Source organism: Bombus impatiens, unplaced genomic scaffold (assembly GCF_000188095.3).
Source record: "Bombus impatiens unplaced genomic scaffold, BIMP_2.2 scf_0155, whole genome shotgun sequence".
In the NCBI taxonomy this organism is placed as follows: Eukaryota; Metazoa; Arthropoda; class Insecta; order Hymenoptera; family Apidae; genus Bombus; species Bombus impatiens.
Window position 1 is genome coordinate 423,905 of NT_176574.1, and position 21,115 is coordinate 445,019.

The 21,115-nt window shown below is 39.1% G+C and overlaps 1 long non-coding RNA gene across 1 annotated transcript; it reads right to left on the reverse strand.

Annotated features, from left to right (window-relative positions):
- Positions 1-4,384: 4,384 nt before the first annotated feature.
- Positions 4,385-19,742, reverse strand: LOC112212398. The gene is made up of 3 exons (XR_004461226.1): positions 19,731-19,742; positions 5,650-5,695; positions 4,385-4,995 (listed from the first exon to the last, which is right to left on the reverse strand). It is a non-coding gene; the product is annotated as an uncharacterized LOC112212398 (long non-coding RNA).
- Between the last annotated feature and the right edge of the window lie 1,373 nt (positions 19,743-21,115).

Genomic DNA, 21,115 nt, shown 5'->3' on the forward strand with positions numbered 1-21,115 from the left:
ATTCAAAATGATAGTAACTCGTAGTATGAAAAAAGTAAGGGCGAGCGTGTAAATTAATTTGGATTTTTCAAAATATTTGTTCAGATGGCGAATCGAAGAGACGAAAGGTGAATCGAAAGTTGAAAGATTTCGGAATAAATTATTTTCTTAACGTTCTGTAGGTATGCGAATCTTCAAAAGGTGTTACAATTTTCGTTGCTCTAAGCCCAGATAAAAAAAAGCTTGAAAAATAAACGTCCCTCTACCTTGTTCGTCGCAAAAACTCAAGTCGCTTGGTCTGACCTTACAAAGAAGTTACAAATTCAGTTGCCAAGGATGTTGCGATAGTTTTGCTGTTCGCTGTACATGACCATTCTATGGTAAATCGATCATTTTTTCGCATCCATGTCAGGGATTCTTCTTTTTCCAACTCGAGAAAGCGAAAGAACTTTCGACAGATCTAACGCACGAAGATGGAAGAGATCGATTTACGTAACTGGAAAGATGCGTAGCTATCTTTGAATAAATAAAAAAGTTACGTATTATTTAAACGAAAAAGGTCGTTTCAACGAAGATCCATTGTCCCTATCGCGCTCTCTTTTCTGTCATCTTTACACATTCATTGGTAGTATTATGGTCATATAGCACTTTCAATGTGATGTTTCGGCCATGTAACGAGCTATCCTGACCACATCGAACTACCACGGAAAATGCAGTCGAACAAGCAGACTAACGCCAATGATTCATGGGCTCGTGGCAAACGAAAATTAATCGCCACGAGTCTTTTTCGTGTCGTTAGTACGTACTATGTATGTATGTATGTATGTATGTACGTGCATTTATATATGTAGCTTGCTCCGGACATACAGACTAACAGATAATAACCGAAGAGAAATATCCAGACTGTGTCACGCGACAAAAGCCACTATAGCATGATTTAGGATACCATCAGTGATAAAGGATATGCATCTATTATTTATAGTGATAAAAATTCTATTACTTTCTTCTCACAGTACTGTGTGTAACTAGACTGCGAATATTTATTGCGCGTTCGTATTTCCACGAAAATAATTAAGAGAATGACACTCGAACAGCAAGTTGTCGTTATTTATCAAATATTATATCAGATCGTGGCAAAAGTTTCTTTCGTTCTATAAGGAAATCACAGAGGCACAATTATTATTTTATCGAATTACGTACGATTCATTTTGTCCTATTAAGACGAAGATCGCATTGTTCGACCGAGTTTTAGTGTTTGTGTAAAGACGCGTTATTGTAAAAGACATGTTCGTAAAAGAAAGACGATTTCGGGACGACCTGCTGTTGTTACAAGCAACAGGTACTCTCTACTTCGGATATTTTATACGTTTTTCGACATTCGATACGTTTTTACACGTTATGAGCACGTTGTATGCGTTTCTGCATGATTTCAGATTTCTCTTGAATGTATAAAAGGACCACGATTCTAGACTACATATTCAAACGAAGACAAATAAAAACGCGGTTCACCAACCAGGCCAAATATCAACGCGCGAATTCAACGAATTGTGGAACTTTGAGATTGCGCGCGGAGAATACGTAAATGCGTATCGCGCAATTTTTATTTTCTGCCACAATTCACCCTCAGAGAGTGAAATCTACCTCTGAAAATTGTCCGCTATAGCTGTAACGTTGACAGATATTTTTATCGAACGATAGCGCTGATCGAAAGACGTAACTCTCGTTCGAAAAGTTTCTTTCTATGTACTCGCGGTTCGAAAGCTACAACGGAAAATCGGAAAGTAGGCCGATTGTCAGAGGTGAATTTCATACCCTTGGAGCGACTTTGGACAGCAAAAGAACGTCCTGTACGCGTCTCCGAAGTTTCATAATCTTTCGAAACTTGCCTTGTAAGTAGAAAATTTGTTTATCTATTTTGAATATTTTATACGCTTCTGCATTATTACGTACATTCTGTGTACTCGTTTTCTAATTTCTCACAAACGCAGAAAAAATTGTACTACGTGACAACTGTTCTATGCATCTTGTTTTTTTAAAAATGAACGACGATCGCAAGAGCTCGTAACGTTGAAAAACGAGCCACTGACTCTCGTCGTTGATCTTTCAGATCATCCTCGCTTTTATTTAATTACAGCCAAGTGGAAAACATCGGTAGCGAACACAACGTCGTCGATATTCCGTACAATACGCCGTGTTACGATATTACGGTGAACTTCATTTGTCGGCATCGGCTTCTCCTTGTCTTCTGCTTGCGATCTGATCTTTGCGATTCTTGCGAATACACCTTTCAACGACGCTTTAAACTCGTCGTCGTTTTCCAGGACGACGCACACCGCGCCCGATGTTTCGCTTTCTCTTGCTGGAGGATAAATGCCCGTAAAAGCTACGGATCGATAAGGGACACGGTATGTTAAATTCTTTTTCTTCGAAACAGTTACAAGTCTGATGCAGCCTTCGATTTCTCCGAGAAGCGATTCACGCGATAATCGTTTCCCTTCGCGACGATTCTATGAAAAGCTTCACACGCTTTTCCGCTACACACGACGCATCGTCACCGTTTCTATCGAATAATCCAAGCCGTTCGACAAGATCAATCGCGCAAAATTCCTGTCTCTCGCTACTGCTCGCGTACAAGATTTACTGAGTTGAAATTTCACGGATCGTAGCTGGTAAGCTACTCGTAAGTTACTCGCAAGTCCTTTCGTAACTTGTATCTCGTTCTTGCATCGTGTTTCTGCATATTCTTGCCACTAAATTCTAATTAAGTTGCGGATCCATACTTTGGAGAATGTAAAAAGACAGAATCTCGGTTGAAAATTCTCTTACCAACTAATTGCTGTATAAAACGTTACTTTGTATATTTTACATATTTTATATATTATTCGTATTGCATTTCGAAACTCCTATGAATGTAAAAAAATGCGTAATAGCGATATAATTGATCTCGTGGTATTAAAACCTTTCCGTTTAATTAGAAGGTGGTCACAAAGCGGAAAGGTCAATGAAAATATTCTTGTCGCGCTTCTGCTTCTCTGCGATCTTCCGAGACGTTAAGAAAATCGAAATTGTAGGATTTTAAAAAAGAACGTAAGACTTTGACGTTATCGAGGAAAATATTTTGACGCGGAACGATATCGCGATAAAGCTTGCTTAAGCTCGATATTATCTCGAACGTAAAATAAATTTCTGCCCTTTTTTAACTCGTCGAAGCTGCCGTGAGTTGTTTTAGCTGTCATTTCGCGCTACTTTCACGATCGTTAAAAATTTCTCTCAGAAATTGTAACGAGAAGCAAAGTTAAATAAATCGACGTGCATAGTAATCGCGCTTTGTTATCACGACAAGAATCGCGTTAGTAGGGACGCAGTTTCAGCTTTTCTATTCGCGGCGAAAACGTTCATTTTTGACACAGTCAGTTTCGTTTGGACAGAAAATGGAAAAAAGAAAGAGAAGTAACTCTGTTGTCTTAGTCGGCAACTTTGCCTTTTTAATTAGCAGCGAGTCAACGACTTGTACGAAAATCTCCACATTAGTCGACAGCAGCTAATCGCGACAAATGGCGTGCGACGATGTGCAACTTGTCCTACGGCTGCGAAAAAAGCTATTCAGCTCGTTCGACCAGGTTCGGCAATTTTAACAGTATAAATCATGTCCAGCGTTTCGTGGAAAATTTTATCTGCGCTCTGTTTTTGTTTTTTATCGTTTTATTTTCCTGACTTGAAGATCACTTCCTGGCTGAGCAAAGGGAATATTTTAATACGAGATCAAAAAGGGGAACAGCCTATCAGCCTATAAATTTACGTGAAATACGATAAACATATATAATAATAATAATAAGAATAATAATAATAATAATGATAATAATAATAATAATAACAACAATAATAACAACAATGATAAGAATGACAAGAATGACAGGAATGACAAGAATGACAAGAATGATAAGAATGGCATCAGTTATGATAGTGATAAGAATGATAACAATAATAAGTATGATAACAATGATAATAATGATAATAATAATTATAATATAATTATCATTATATTATATGATATTATATAATTATAAATTAATATGATAATGATGATGATAATAATGATAATAAGAGAACAGCCTATCAGATCGAACGATGGAAGGTTTTTAAAATAGATGACAAATCTGCCAAGTTCCGAGTCCCACTAAGAGCATAACCAACTTACAACTGCGTGATAACTAGATCGCTGATGTTCACGCGCAAATTCATTCGTACCTTTATCGAAGCGATAAAAAATATTTTTTTATAAAATTTCGAATCGACGGAATTACGAATTTCCATAAAAATATGTGAGCCAAATTAAAATTTGTTTCGTCCACTATCGATATTGCCACATCTACAACGTGCTTTTCGCTTCTCACCGTTTCGTGTATTTTTTTCATGCTACTCGAATTTCCATAAATATATAAGCATCGGCAGTCTAGTTGAAACCCTGAAACCTCCAAACCGATGTATTCCGTCCGAAAATCAAATGAAACGATTTTTTTCGATAATTCGAGAAATTGGTTGACAGCGAATTCCATTTGATTTGTTTTCATTGGACGCGTTCGCTTTAACTGCCCTTTCATTGAACGCTTTGCTTCGGTTCCCTGTCTTAAACATTTCCTCGGAAAATGAACTTCTTAAAGGACTTGATGAACGGTGTAGATTTAACGAAGGTAATTTTTTATACTCGCGGAACGATCTTTTTCAGAGAATCTTAACGATGGTCGAGCTGATAGGAGGAGCAACGCATTTCTTTTAAACGTCTTCGTTTAAATCATTACGAGATATTCGAACGAGTCGTAATCGACCATAAGCGTATCGTGATTGAATTGTTAATTATTTATTAGAACAAACGATAATTAATATATATTTCTCGATCATACGTTTCTACGTGATATATTTCTTTTTCGTGAAAATTATCTCCCGAATTTTCCACCGTTTTGTACACCATGGTAAATATCTGCGTGAAATAGCTTCCACGATAAAAATCTCTCGTACCTGCACGATAATAAAACTGTTTTTATTAAATCTCTTTCATTGTTTTCGAACAGCAAATCTATTCTCTGTTGCTTCTTATACGACCGCGAAATACGTTATACGATAGTGCGTTACCGTATAAAGGTTAAACTGTGTACCGTAAAAGGTCAGGCTACAATTGTTGAGAAAGTTGCTTTGAAAATAATGGAAAACGTCAAGATAAAATCTGCATTTCTATCGGTTTAATATCTTTGCATGGAATACGAATTTTATTAATTCTAAAACAATCGGCGTTATTTTCAGCAAGTTATTCGACAAAAAATTCAGTCGATATTTCACAAACTGGTTGTTCAACGGATATTCCTTTCTCCGTGGTTGTACAAAATACACATTATTTTTTCTTTTTTTCTTTTTTCTTATCGAACCTCTGAATTCGTATCACAGTTGCGCATAAATATGTACGACGTAAAATCGCGTTAGACGCTTAATTTGCAATTCTTTCGAAGAACAAAAACACGCGAATAATCTCTAAGGTAAATTAATAAATTTACTCGAAGGGTACTTGCGCGAAGAAAACTAAATTGTAAATTGCAAAATTGAATAATTTTGATGTTTCACCGGAGAACGTATCGATGAAAATACCGTATTATGAAATTTAACTGCGATTTTCCTTACCGAATAGCTACCACCATCGGTGGAAGATGGTGTCGCAACGTCGTTTCTCTGGGAAAAAAATATAAACGTCGATAAATATCGGTCAATCGTTTCTTAGCTTTCGTCTATGCCATCGATCTCAACGAATGGAATTTCCTTTGCAAGTAACAGCCGACACACACACGCGCCTCTCTATCCATACGCTTTCCTCCTTCGCGAATCTGGAATATGTTAAGGCTGGACTACATCAAGTTTTCTCTTGCTGGCGAAAAAACTTGTTTCTTGGCGCTCGAGGTGATTTCAACGAGAACTCTTCGATCAGCTTCGTACATTGCGAGCTGCAGAGGCTACGTCGCCGAACTGTACGTCGCTTGATAACTCGAATCACTTTGAATCGCAAACAACTGCGACACGAGCCAAAGAAGCATTAAGATCGTAATGGATTGCCCTACACCGATCCCCGAACCGAGTGCCAAAACGCACTGTTCTTACTCGGCTCGAGCCGAGGAGGGAAAAAAAAGAAATAAGGGCACCTCATCCTCGTTGATCGATAGAATCGTTCTGTTTTGTGTCTGTTGGGGTAAACGAAGTAGCACAAGGTACGTTCCATCACGTTGCGAAACTCGTTCGCGCATCGAAGGTAAATGAAGATACGTTTGAAGGAATGAATCCAATTAACTCCGCGAATTGGATGTGAATTCGAACAAAGCCAATAGGAAGCTGCGTCGATTCTCGAATTCTTCCAATAATTGGACAATAATGCCGGCCGCGGGTCAAAGATTGCCGCGCCGGACTGAACGATAATCGATACTCGGCAGTTTTATCAACGAACAATACGCAAACTGTCGTTTCGCGACGGACGCTATCGATAGAGTTGACGATCGATGACGCCACTCGAGAATCGTGCAAGGGACAGCAGTTATTTCTTTGCTATTATTCGGATTAAAGGTTCCCATGCACTTCACCACATTCGAATCGTTAAGTTGCACCGCTGTCGACGTACTTGCGTCCTCTGCTCCCATTGCCACGCGCTCGAGCGTCGCATCGAATTTTTGTTGTTCGCTGTTATTCAAAGTCACGTCAACCGCAAAGGCTTTCGGCTGCTACTTCGCGTTAATCCCATTCGAGGATCAAAAAGCGGAATAACCGCGTACCAATAGCGACATTAACGCGAACGAGGCGAGTTATTGTTCTCTCGAGTTTGCCAGCAACCCATTGTTTTATATTCGCTTCTCATCATCCTCGCTCTCCTGGGTAGCACACAATTTCAGTTACGTTTCTCCTTGGTTTACGTCGATGGTCTACTCTTTCAACCAACGACCTTCGCGTCTCTCCCGCTTAACATCTACGCTCGAAGCTTGAAACTTGAACTTCACCTTCGAACGTACCTCTAACTACTTGTACTCTCGCTGCGCCCAAACTTCGACAACGTACAGACGTGCAAGATGTGAAACTCAGCGTGAGAATATGCAAAAGATTTATCAGCACGACAGACCACGGACAGGCCACGCGAGTCTATTACGAAACTTCAAGACACAAAGGAAAGTTGTGTAATTAAAAAGAAATAGTTCGACGTATCGCTGCGAAGTAGCTCAATTTCCTTGACACTTTGACTGCCACGTCGAAATCACATGTTTCGCTCGGGACGCCACGGGAGTATTTTTATTATTCGAAGCATATAATAGCAAAATAATAATAAAATGATGATGTAAGACAACATTCTTCCCCAATGGACCGCTTATCTTATTGGTGGTTACGGGAGGCCACCGTGATGCCTCGATAACAATTGATAGCGACATATTATAACGAAGCTTCGTTTATTTCAACAAACCATTTGCTTTTGTTGTTTCGTCGTAAGCAAAACGTCCAGAATATATCGTTGAAACTCGTAGAAGATATTAGTAAACAGTACTTGCTCGTTCTACATATAACAGTAAGGTATGTGCACACTTCTCACTTCAATTATATGATTATAAAGCAGCATTTACGATTATTTTCTAAGCTGTGTTTATAACAATATTCGTAGATTACCCTCAAAGATATAGATGCAAGCACTGTGCACCGGTAGATGCAACATTTGTTCTCATTTTTTTTATCGATGTTCTAATAAAAATGTTTAATTGCTCAATGGGTCAGCTTTTATTTCACAGTATCTTCTATTTATCGGTTACATTCAAAATGCCCTAACTCTCAATTTTCATACAGTTTTTACACTTGTACGAAGTTCAAGCGCTCCGGTCACCAATGGTCACAGGAGAAACCGTGGCCAACGTGGCAGTCAAATTGGTTAACCTTACACGATCGTAAGAATGTAGAGTCTAGGTGGAAGAGTAATAAACAGCAAGAAGAAAAATACCGAGTAAACAGTCGCAACTTCTTTTCATAGTTGCAACGTGAATCCCATAGAATTGGATAATGTAAATTAATGGCAAAAATGACGAATGTTAATGTTACGCGTCGACGCAACTATCCTGTTAGCGTTAGGGTTCAATAACGCGCATGGTCATGGCTGATTAGCGCGTATATCGTCAGGCACATAGCTGCGCTGTGGTACTCCGAGGCGCAAGGACCTCTGTTTTCGTGCTACCTAAGGGTAGTTACGGTACAAACGGGTCGATTGAGCGGTCGACTGGCGAGAAATTTGAGTAAGTCTGTCCCTGCGGAAACGCGAGTTCGGTCGACAAGTCTGGGTCAAGGGTCGAGCGGCGGATACAATTTTCGCGTGCCAACGCAGAAATTTAATTGCGTAGATTGGCAAAACCTCGGTTCGGTAATAAACAAAGTTCGCTTAAAAATAAAGAGATCTCGTTTCAAACGAATCAACGTGCACAATGCGCGACGTCGCAGTAATATGCGATCAGTGGCTTCTTCTTTGCGACTTGTAGCGAGTTAGACAACGAGATTTTCCACTATATCTCGTCCATCTCACGAGTGACTCGCGTATCTCGCGAATTAGAGACGTAGTTTAAAGTTTCGATATCCAGTCAACCACTCGTGGCCATCGGCAACGTGTTTTTAACATTTTAGATCTTGTTTACCAGATTCGCTTGTTCGGCAGACTCTGTTGTCCTCTTCGCTTGGTTGGCGCGGTATCGCCCGACGGAACGGAAATTGCAAGCTGCAAGCTGCTCTTGACTTTATTTGCAAATTTATTCGCGCGGACATATTTCTAATTACGATTAAGATCGCCAGGCAAGAGCAACGCAATCGAATGTCACACGAATCTCGATTGCGCTTGACACGCGCGATTTATGGCGAGAAAGAGGCGAAACCGTGTCGGCGGATTTGGCACGACTTGCAAATCGCGAGTGTTACACGGTCAAGTGAATAAATATTCGCGTGTTTCTTTCGTTCGTCGATGGAAAAGTTTTATCAGCTCTGTAACTGATACGTTTTACGGCACGACGAACGATTTATAGCAAATTCTTAACGCTTATGATATAATTTGCCAAGAGTTTATACCGTCGAGTTTATAGCAGCTTGATTACCGATCGAATATCCTGTCAAGTTATTTGGTATTTCGAATTTACGTCTATACCGATAAAATCAGCAACACGGTAAAACGATGCAGCACTTGGTCTACGCGTTATTTTATATATTTTTATTCACTAAAACTACTAGAATTATTTGCTGTTTATTACGTTACGTTTTTCTCTAATTTCAAACACCACGATCAAGTTGCAGTAGAGTTAAATTGAAACATATCGATAAGCAATGAGATTGCAGGGCATATGTTAAAAAATAGGCGAAATGGATTTTCATGATCCTGATGGCGTAAAGCGTCAAGCGTAATACTAGCAATGTCAATACTAATGTCGACACCGGCGGTAAATCGATCTTGGTGGTTTAACGCACGGACAATCAAGTGTAACCGTGCAACATGCGGATTTAATCAAATTACATTAGAAAATTACGTATGTACACGAACCATACATGGCATACTTAACCCTTTGCATTCCTACGTCGAATGTGACTCGACGTCAGTTTTTATCTCAGGAGCTCCTTTGTAGAGTCCCATTCGATATTCTTTCAGTCCCACCTTTTTTTGCGAAACGTGCGAAAAAAAATCAGGATCGTATTCTGCAAGTTGTTTCAAGATATATCACACACTTAAAAATTACAAAATACAACAATAGCGCGAATAAAACTGGCATTTAAGTGAATTTGTTTCTTCCTTTATTTATTCAAACTGTCTTCTTTTTTAATTAAAGTAAATCTCAAATTCAATTTAAAAGCGTTGGGAGCTGCTGGTAACGAAATTGAAATAAAATTCCGAGTGCAAAGGGTTAATATCAGAGTCATCTAAAGAAATCGAAGTACTCGATATGATTGAAACTTAAAGACAGTCTGTCGTTTGATAAAACAATATTTTATCACTAACTTCTTTTCCATCGGGTAAAAGCGAATTCTCGGATTATCGAAATCCACCATTACAAATATTAATTTCGACGAAGGTTTTCGAAATCGAACCTCCGTTACGTTTATCGTCGATTAAAATATAAACTGTGCTTATCTGAAATTGCTCTTACGTACTGCGACGTAGAATTTTATTTCAACGACGCTCGACAATTTCACTTTCAATTTTAAAAAATGTTACGCATCGAGCGGAAACTCCTGACCCGAAACGATAACGTTTTATCAGAAAAATCGGAATGTTTCTATTTCTCTATGTTTCGTAGAACTGGCGTTTCTCGTTCGTCGTTTAATTTGTATTTTGCATGATGTTGAGGTATTGAAATAATTAAAGGTGTAAGTATAAGTTTATGCTGATTCACAATGGAATGCTAGGGAGCACGTTCATAAATTTATAGCAAAAGCAAAACATTACCAAAAAAGTTAAGCTTGTAGCTTTGGCTAGTGGCTACAGGCAACATAAATAGAAATCTGTTTATTAGTTTCTTTGTTCCTAGACCTTGCAATCCAAAACATAATGTATATTCAAGGGTACAATAATATGCACCGCTCCTTATTTAGAATATTTCTGCGTAATAACAGTCTCCAGGTCACGGATATACATAAACAAAGACGTAGAGTTTATCTTGAAGTAATTACTTCAACAGATGAAATACGCGGGTGCTAAAAATATACGATAATCACTTTGAACAGCAATTACGATAACAGTGGTTGATCCCTTAAGGGGGTGTCCTGAATTAGGATGTTCTAAAACTGAAAAAAGGCAGAAAATAAAAAAATGTGCTTTTTAAAAAGAAAGAATAAACTTTAAGGTGCTGTAACGATTATTTAAATAAACTTTTTTAGTTCATCGAGAAGAAAGATATATAACGATTTAATCCTTTTTTGGTTTTTCGTTTCAGTCAGGAATTACGAGCTGGATCTTTCACGCCGATTGAAAACGATTAGAAATCTGTTAGAATTTTTTTCTTACTTAAAAAAAAATTGTTTGTATTCGTCAAATATACAGGGTGGTTGGTAACTGGTGGTACAAGCGGAAAGGGGGTGATTCTACGCGAAAAAAGAAGTCGAAAATATACAGTTTCCACTCGGTCGTATCTTCCTGTCGTTGACAGACTTTCTCGAGTTTGAAGAAATTATGAGAGAACCGTTACTTGATATGCAAGTTTCCTTCTTCGAGCGTTAAAAGTTCGAAATTTTCTTAAAGCATCAAGAGGATTTTCATTTGTCGAAACGAGGACGAAATTGGGACGTAAAACTTGGCGAGCGCCGCAGCATCGAGAATTAATGGTATTGTGCCCCGATTTAATTTATCGCCATGAAAATGCCGGTCTGCACTTAGCCGACCACGAACTTCTATTATTTCGGACTTTTTTCTCCTAATACCTTATATTGGGTTTTATATTGGGTTGGCAAGTAAGTGATTGCGGATTTTATCATCAGGTGGTATTGACAAAATCCGCAATCACTTAGTTGCCAACCCAATATTATTGTTCCATTTAAAGCTTCTATTATTTAAAGCATCGTATTAAACCTTCTGTCCGAGTACAACGTTTCCAGTAATATTATACTGGATTATATATTATAAAAATTGTTATTCTATATTTTCGACTTCTTTTTTCGCGTAGAATCACCATTTACCAACCACCCTGTATATAAAACCATACCTCAAAATTCGATAACTTCGTTTCTTTCTTTCCCTTCTAAAACAAATCACAAAGAGACGCTGTTTTAAAACATTCTAATTCACCCCCTTAAACGATCATATCGTCGAAGTACGTAAGGATTTAAAGCGAGGATCAGCTTCGTGACAGAGCTGGCCCTGACGTACATTTCTGCGTCCAGGCGGGACAAGTCAGGAAAACGTTGATATTAAACTAAAAGTTATCACCGTATACGCGTAACGTGTTCCTGTCGCATCTACTTCACGCGCTGCAACGCTAGACGTTCTGACGCGTCATAATCACTTAGTCGGCTAAACGTAATATCAACCGTTAGCAGAGAAACGTGAAAGCATTTCGGCGCATTTCTATATACGAGGATTTATCGAGAAAGATATTAAAAATACATTTATCAAACTGCTTACAGCTTGAACAACTACACACGCCTCTCTGCCTACGTCTTTACGTAGAAAATATTTTTTCCACCCGAGAGACGTACGCAGATTTTTCCAACTGACTGTATTTTCACTGTATTAAAAGCTCCTATACTACGAGACACGTAATACTTTCTACGAAACCATTTAGTAACAAAAGCAACGAACAAACGTTCGTCCTCTTGCACACAGGCGAACAACCAAAATGCGTTTCTTCCATTTTACAGTTTTTACGAGATTCAGCGAGACCGCTGCGAATGTTAAACCGCGTTCGACAAATACAGCGGAAGACCATTTATCTAAACTTGTCAGGGAACGAACAGTTTATATAATTGGAGTTCGTATAATGGAAGCTTACCAATTTTCCTCGCTATGTATCACTCTTTGCTCGAATAATAGGAGCTCGCGTTCGGATACGTGGATTCAACCAGCAAACGTTCCGTTAATTGGGCGTTAATTAAAGTTTTGTTTCAATAAACGCATTTCTATTTTACTTGTATTTTTCTCGATAAATCCCATGTACGCAGCGAACGTTGAAACGCTTCTACGTTTCCATGCTAACGGTCCATGTTACCATTTAGCCGACTAATTGTCAGTGATTAACAAATTATGATAATTGCCTGATAAAAAGCGATTGATAAGTGAATTTATGATACGATCAACCAGCTCTTCCTCATCTCTTTGAAAGCGTGTGCCTAGAATGTATCGCAAAAAGTAAGCGGTGACGAGTATATTCGTCAAACACGGAGTACGTGTGGCTGTTATAACGTACAATCGAATTGCAACGAAACGACTGTTTTATCTTGTAATTTTATTAATGGCAGGCTAACATTCGGCAATGGCGTGATTCATATGATGTAACTGAGTGACTTGCGAGACTCGTGGGAAAAGCGATAATTACATATTCTTGAATTACCGTTGTTTATAAAGGTTGAGGTGTGGTGTATGGTAATACCCCATGCAAAATGTTTTATGGAAACATCGATGGATCTCGAAGAGGAGTTTCGCGTTTTACACCTTTGGCTGAAAAGGCGGATGTTAAGATAACGTTATAATCCACAGTTACGTCCATTATACGCAGGTGAGAGGTCAGTGAGAAAAGATAAAATGTAAAGACACGATGGATCTGCTCTATTCTACGTTCCATCGAACCACGAAATATCTTGGAGCCTTTAAAGCGTGCGGAACAGAAAATTTCGTTATCGAAGCGGATGAGAATGCAACAACTAGTGATGCAAAATTGCAATACATATATATGATATAAATAAATAAATCTGTTCGTTTTTCACTTGTATTTCCAACAAAATCCATTATCTTTTATTATCGTAAGTCACCAGCTAAAATATACGATTAATTCTAAAAATAGTGCAAATGATTTAAGTATTTGAAAGGCACATTTTCGCGCAAACTGCTCGTAAAACTGTACGACGCGTAAATCTCACGTTAGAAAATCGTATATTTTACGAAACGTTTTATTGCGTGTCGGAAAAATACTTTTTAACGCGCTCGAACGTCGAACGTCGAAACGCGTCTAAAAACCGAGATACAGCGGCGAACGAAGGGAAGTTTAAAATTCATAAAACTGTGTACAACAGCTGCACCTAACCGTACTAATCGCAACGTTTATCACCCAACCGTTGATGACAGTCATCCTTATCGAGCTTGTTCGCAATCCAAATCTCCTTATCGATCGTAACTTTTCTTTTTTCCTAAAACCGTCGTGTTTCTTCTACCCTCTTTTTTTTTACCCTTTAAACTTCCTTTCGTCCTCTATCGTGCACGACTTCTGCACTTTCACAGCCACCGGCGTACATACGTGCCACAGAATAGACGACTATCGTCGACGATTTTTAACAATTTCTAGAAAGAAGAAAACTTAATCAAATTGGCGATGTATCAATTTGAAGCTGCCTTACCTTATCCGCCATCGTACATGTTGCAATAAATACACCGACGTACGAATACTTTTTGCAGCCACTGTACGTCCACATTTCTTTTCTGCCCCTGTCTTTCCCATTCGCCCGCACATTCTTTTTTCCCCGTCACGTACCTCACGCACACACACACACACCCACACATGTGCACTATACGCACATACGAGGAATTACAACACGCGAACCACACGAATCAGACTCAATTACGAATTAATAAAGAAAGTCGATGTTTCCCGCGGAGATGGTCCGCGAACTATATCTCCCGGGTATTCGGACGTGATTTCCGTTTCGAGATACGATTTGGAATGCCAAAATGAAATTAGCGTGGAGATTTACGTCCGCCAGCCGTGCGATCGATACCGACCGATTGCCTTGAAATTAGAGTCGATTGTGGAACAGATTGGAGTTTGCCACTGGCGACGGTTAGCAAACCGTGAGACGGATCGCAAAAAGGATTTCGTGCGGCGTATCCTCTGATCAATAGTCTTTCGAACTGTTCGTTAAGACGAAACACTGCTGGATATTCAGCGGAGAGAATCTTCTTGAAATCTCCTTTGCACCGCGGCGGATAGACGATCGACAGACATTTTTCACTTCGACGAATTCTACGAAGCGAGCGGTTCGTCGTAAGATGGTTGGCGGTAGTTCGATTCAAAAATCCGAGCACGACGAATTTAAAAATTCCGTATGTATATACCAATTTACCAAACAAAACCAATTTCCATAGCTACGGCTGAATCTTTCCGGCGATTGGAAAATTAGACGGTTTTCGAGAATTTCGTGAAACCACGTATATATACAGGGTGGTTGGTAACTGGTGGTACAAGCGGAACGGGGGTGGTTCTACGCGAAAAAAGAAGTCGAAAATATGGAATACAAATTTTTTTTTTAATTTTTCCATCGAGACAACGATCTACAGCGAGATCCGTTATAACGAGACGCGATAAAGTGCACGCGTACCGAACGAAGATTCAAAGTCGATTTTCTCGAGAACAAAGCCTCAGACGAAAAATTTTTATTCTATATTTTCGACTTCTTTTTTCGCGTAGAATCACCCCCTTTCCGCTTGTACCGCCAGTTACCAACCACTCTGCATATATTCGCGAATGTTTTCGTCGAATCCGAAGAACAAATGCACGAATAGAAAATTAGATAACAAACATTAGGATAGAGGAAAGGCGTCGAATACATTAAATATCTTTGCATAGACAATTTTTATCGGGTTGTCGGGACGTTTTTATCGAAGTTTCGATCCTTTTCTATTGCGATTATCTGTGTCGCGGAATAATTTACATAAAAATGAATTCAACAAAGATGAATGTAGAATACGGAATTACCTTTTCCCCAACTTTCAAGCTTTCCCTGCAGTAATATAAAGATTCACGTTCCCTTCGTACATAAGATGGAATGTAAAACTTGTAAATAAGAAAGCCAAGCCATCTCTTTGAAATCAGAAATGGTCGATCACTTGAATCTGAATCTTAACGAATAAACATAGATGTTAGCTTCAAAGGTTATTCGATATAAAGAATCCTCGAGTTCGTCATTGAATCTACATGCAATCGCCAAAGGTTAATCGCTGTTCCACGGAGTCTCTCTCGCCCGGAAAATTTTATCCGTATTTTATTATGCATCGCTTCTAAATTAACCGACCTATCGAAACAAACGAAATTTACCTATTGCGTAAACTCTCTGGAATAGGACGATGAAAAATAATTTCCAAGCCGCAGGTAGGTGACTCATTGTCGGTGCATTGAAATTCAAATTCTACGAGACACCCGTACACTGCACAGATCGTGGACAAATGGAACATTGGAGAAGATAGAAATGCGAAATTATCGGTAGCGGAGAAAGGAGAAACGAGGTTAAAATGGAAATATAGAAAAAATGTATGAAAGAAGAATGAGTCTAAATATCACATGGCAGAATTGAACTCTTGAGGTAGGTTTCTCCTTTCAATAGACCGGAGGTTACGTGCAGTGCATTTAAATGAAAATTGAATTTCCTGTATACGTACTACAAAGTATAGAGTAATTTGCCCATGCGGGATATTTTAAAAAGGAAATTCACCTTCATTCGCTTTCTATTTAGTTCATTAATTTCGAGAATAAATAATAGAGACAGGTAATTCTATTTTACTTTTCGATCATTCCTTCCATCTTTACGTATTAAGCTGTTTATGTTACTTGAATTTTCAATACTAAGGAAAATTATTCCTACAATTGTGCGATTCGAAATCTCGATTAGTTTTCATTTATTTATTTGAGACGTTAAATATTTCCAATTCTAGTTTACGCGGAAAAAGTCGCATTTAAATGGAATAGACGAGAAGATGGAAGAAGGACGAGCTTTATAACGTTTAAAGCCGCGTTTCTTTTAATTCTATGGAATAGGTTCGCGGAATATTTTTAATTATTCGATAAACTTAGTTTCTCGTTCGAGCACGAACATGCACTTGCACGTTTGGTCCACGCATTTCTGCGATACTACGATTCAACGATTAACTAATTATATCATTGTAGAGTATATAGACTTATTAATTAATATAATAAATTATTATATGCACGCACACGCATGTGTGTGTGACTCGAAAAAAAGAATTTGCTCCTATCGTTGCGTTGTTCGTTCAGTTTGAATATTTTATACCCACAGCGTCGATGATTATTCATCTGATTAGTAACATCTGGTTCTTAACACTTAACTCCTAATAGTGAATAGCGTAAGCTGGCTTATTTTTCTTCTAATTTTTAAAATCGCTTTAAAATTCAACACTGTTTAACATTTTATCCTTGGAACACTCTCAGTACGTACGTGTAACATGGTGTGTACGTGTGTATGTATTTTCTATCGTAGTTTAAGGTATCTTCTACCTCAATTTCCAAATAGTTTCTTTTAAATTGATTTTTATGAAATAATATTGACATGCAAGAAGGATACATTAAACAGTCTTCGACTGTTACTTCCTCGTCGATTATTCCACGTCACTCGGAAATATTATTTGAAATTCTTATATTTACATTGTGAATATACGAATATTCATATTTTTACGGCTACACTAAAATGTTAGAATCCGGACAGATATTTCTTGTACTTCTTAAATATCCTAACGAATACTATACTTTGGATGTCTTTATACAGGGTGGTTGGTAACTGGTGGTACAAGCGAAAAGAGGGTGATTCTACGCGAAAAAAGAAGTGGAAAATATAGAATAACAATTTTTCGTTCGAGGTTTCGTTTTCGAAAAAATCGACTTTGAATTTTCGCTCGGTACGCGTGCACTTTATCGCGTCTCGTTATAACGGATCTCGCTGTAAATCGTTGTCTCGATTGACGTTATTTTTTTAATGTTTAAAATTTTTAAATTGTTAAATTTTTATTCTATATTTTCGACTTCTTTTTTCGCGCAGAATCACCCCCTTTCCGCTTGTACCACCAGTTACCACCCCTGTATATCGTTGCATATTCTGTGCGTCCTTAGATTCTATTATTCACTTCTTTTATCTTCCGAATCTTTAAACGTTTCACACACAAACGTACAAAACTCTATGATCCGCTTATACCTCGCATACACGTCACAATCTGATTGTTTCGCGCAGAACATGAAACCGGTATACTTAGTCGTTGAAACATTACCAAATTAATAGCGGAACGAAGGAATAATCGATGATATTCGTCACATCGTTATTGCTACTTCGACCAACAACCAATCTCGTTCTTTCTGCTCGAGTAAGAAGTCTCGTTAAAAATACCAGTTCCTTTTATATAAAAAGAAAAAAAATTCCGACCTTACGATATTAATTCTATGCTAATCGAAGGTAGTTATCTTCGAAGAGATTGGCTTGCGCGCTCCTTATGCATAAATGCAGCATTTCCACGTAAGCTGATTCGTTGTTTGCTAGGTCGCGATTTAGCGAGCCATCGAGAATCAAAAAGCAATTTCGTTCTCTTCTTTGACTCTCGTTCCAATTGGACCGAAACTACGCTCGTTACATCCACGGAAATAAATACGAAAGATTTCGCGAATCGGACGAAACGACGCTGAGAACAACGGAAAAGTTCCTCGAAACGTTTATCCGTGGTCGTGCATCTCCGTGGCCGTTTCTCGTGCGAGCAATTCCAATCGATGCTCGGGATAAGCGCGGCCCGTATTCCATTCCGCCGGATGTTCATCGGTGTCACTGAAACTTTCTCCCGCTTTCAACTTCTTCTCTACGCTAGTTAACGAAGCGCGGCAATCGTTGCAGGGTATCTCTCCCACGCGTTTACGTCGGATCGCCTGCCACATGATCCGATATCGCGCCTTTTTTCGTTTACCATTACGCGACTTCAACTACGACCTTTCCGCGAGAACACGCGTTTCAATGCTAGCGGCTGCGACAAAAGCCGCACGAAACGCGGCGAATTAAAAGCGCGCCAAAGTAACACGGAAAACATTGTTCGTAGTTTACGTTAAAAAACGATTTGGAAAGGAATTTTACCGTTGCGAAAACGGTGTATATAAATGACGGAGATAGGAACAAATGGATAATAGATCTTTCTTTCTTTTTTTTTTTTTTTTTCGTAACGCGAGCGATGATATTTAACTTTATCCGGTAAATAGGATACCCGGTCGTTCAACAAATTTTGTTTTACGATCGAGCTCCTATGACTTCGAAAACCTGCACCAGACTACAACAATTTTGTTTGATTCCTTTCGCTTTGCTGCCTCCTATAAGTGGAAATAAAGCTTGCTTTAACTCGAATCGTCTACACGTCCGGATACGTTATTTTAGCTCTGTAACTCGAGTTTAGAACACGATCTAACCCAGACTTCTACATGGCCAAGTTTACCTGTGCAAATACAGCTTCTATATCGCTGCTACTCTAACAAGTTGCACTCTGCAACTCTAACTTTTTCAGCTATACGTTGCGAGCCGTCAGGAACCAATCTTTCTTTCTGTTGTTGGCATTGTCTGGAATAACCATAAAGATATAGAGATACAGAGTACGAGAGTCGTACGTTACCGTGTAAGTGGATGCGATATGAGAATGGAAAGAGAACGCCGTGTTAGACGGATAAAGGCGCCTTTTGTCCTTGTTCAACGCTAACCTTACCAATCCCGGTGAAACGACATAGAAAATTTTATTTGAAATTGCGCATCTGCCCTTATTTCTTTCGTTCGTCTAACTTTATGCACATTCTTATATTATTCGATTTCTCAATTTTTGTCAATACGAGAATTTACATAAAGTTGGATGAACAAAAAAAAAAAAAAAAAAAAACGACAAATGTACAATTTTAAATGAAACTTTAAACGAAACTTTCAAACTCGTCATTTGACTTTGTCAGATTTGGTAAGAGTTAGCGTTAATCAGGCGTTGGTCTGTGTCACACTTACGTATGTAGCGGCAGTCGACAACAAAACTTTCCAATGGTTTCGTCAATACAAGTATAACCATCTTCTCAACGCGAGAATTGATTGTAATTTTAATAAATAAATAAATAAAAAAAAGTATAACCATGGAAGCGTAAGTGCCGATGGACCTAACGAGTCATCGATATCTCTACGATCCCTCCACCGAATATTTGGAAGAAGGCGTACGTGACAAAGGTCGCGACCGCCTAACGACCGCGTGCGTAGTGAGGATATTGAAGGGCGACAAAAAGGACGAATCGGACCAAGGAAACGGTTGAGTTGTAAGCGAGAAGTGAGAATCGTCGGTTGGAATCGAGAGTTGTACGTAAAGAGAAGAAAGCGAAAATTGTTAATAAATATACTGTTAAACACGGCCGAGTGTTTCTTTGCGATCCTACACGTCCTACACCAAATAACCTCACGTATTTACCGTACGAATGTGCGTGTGTTATTAGCGTTCTCCATGCAGCGTTCTCTTTCTATTGCATTCAATATTGCATTTTCAGTCTTCGTCGTTGTCACGTAATTTTTGGGGTTAGTTGATGAAACAAAATAGCCGAGCCGTAACACAACTATTAATTTTGTTTTAATTAAACTTTATTATGAATTCAGCAATCACAATGTAACACACACTGAATTAACATAAATCACAATTCACTCCAACCACGTTATGTAAGACTTGGTTACAACGATACGTTGATTACGCGATTGTTATAAGAGTAGAGACCGGTATAGATACGTTGACTATTCCGAGGATACAGAATAAGTGAGTCTTTCTGGCGATACCATGTCCGAGGAAGGCTAGGGGTGGGCGTGTCTAAGGACACGGGACTATCGGATTTGTTGATGACAATTTTGGTTAAGGAAGCGAGGGCAGTAGACACCGTCTTCGATCGGATAATAAGATGGTTGGTAGACCAGGAAGGGTTTTAGCCACCCTCGCGAGAAAGTTGCTAACGGAACATACCAGATGCGAAGAAAACCAACTTTCTAAGCTAACACGTGGTAGACGATAAACGTAAAGGGTAATCTAAGACAGGAAATACTCGCTTGGTCCGAAGGACCTTAACCATGAAAATGCCAAGACTCCTGGTGGGTACTTAAGACTATCGAGGGTGCGCACCAAGAATCTGCAGACACTGGGTGCCATCTGCAGACACGCGGTGTGTGGCCTGGTCTCTGATGTGAATTGACGTTACATCGTCGTCGCTCGTTATCGTTTTAAAAGTCGCATGGTCCCAGAGCATTTGGTCGCAGTCGCAGTCTCGGTCGTAAGACTGCGAGCTCGTTAACGACTGGCTTATGAAACTCTGGTCGAAGAATCGCGGGACCTGCGAGCGAATGGCGAAGAATGGACCTATCTGAATTTAGATTCCGAACGATCGGAACCACGCTGAGACAGACCTCTGTCTCTCTTTGTATATCTACGTAAATAACGCGAGGCGAAAAACGTAAGACGACGCAAGTCGTACCCCAACTTCTTCAAAGGTCAACACCAGAAGCTAAAGGTTTTTCGTCATTGCGCCAGTCATTTCCGCCGTGTTTTTACGAACACCTGTCAAATTGACGGGCAAAGGAAAACGCGTATCTTCTTTCCAAACGACCAATCTAATTTAAAATAATTCGGTTGCGCTGGTTGCACGAAGCA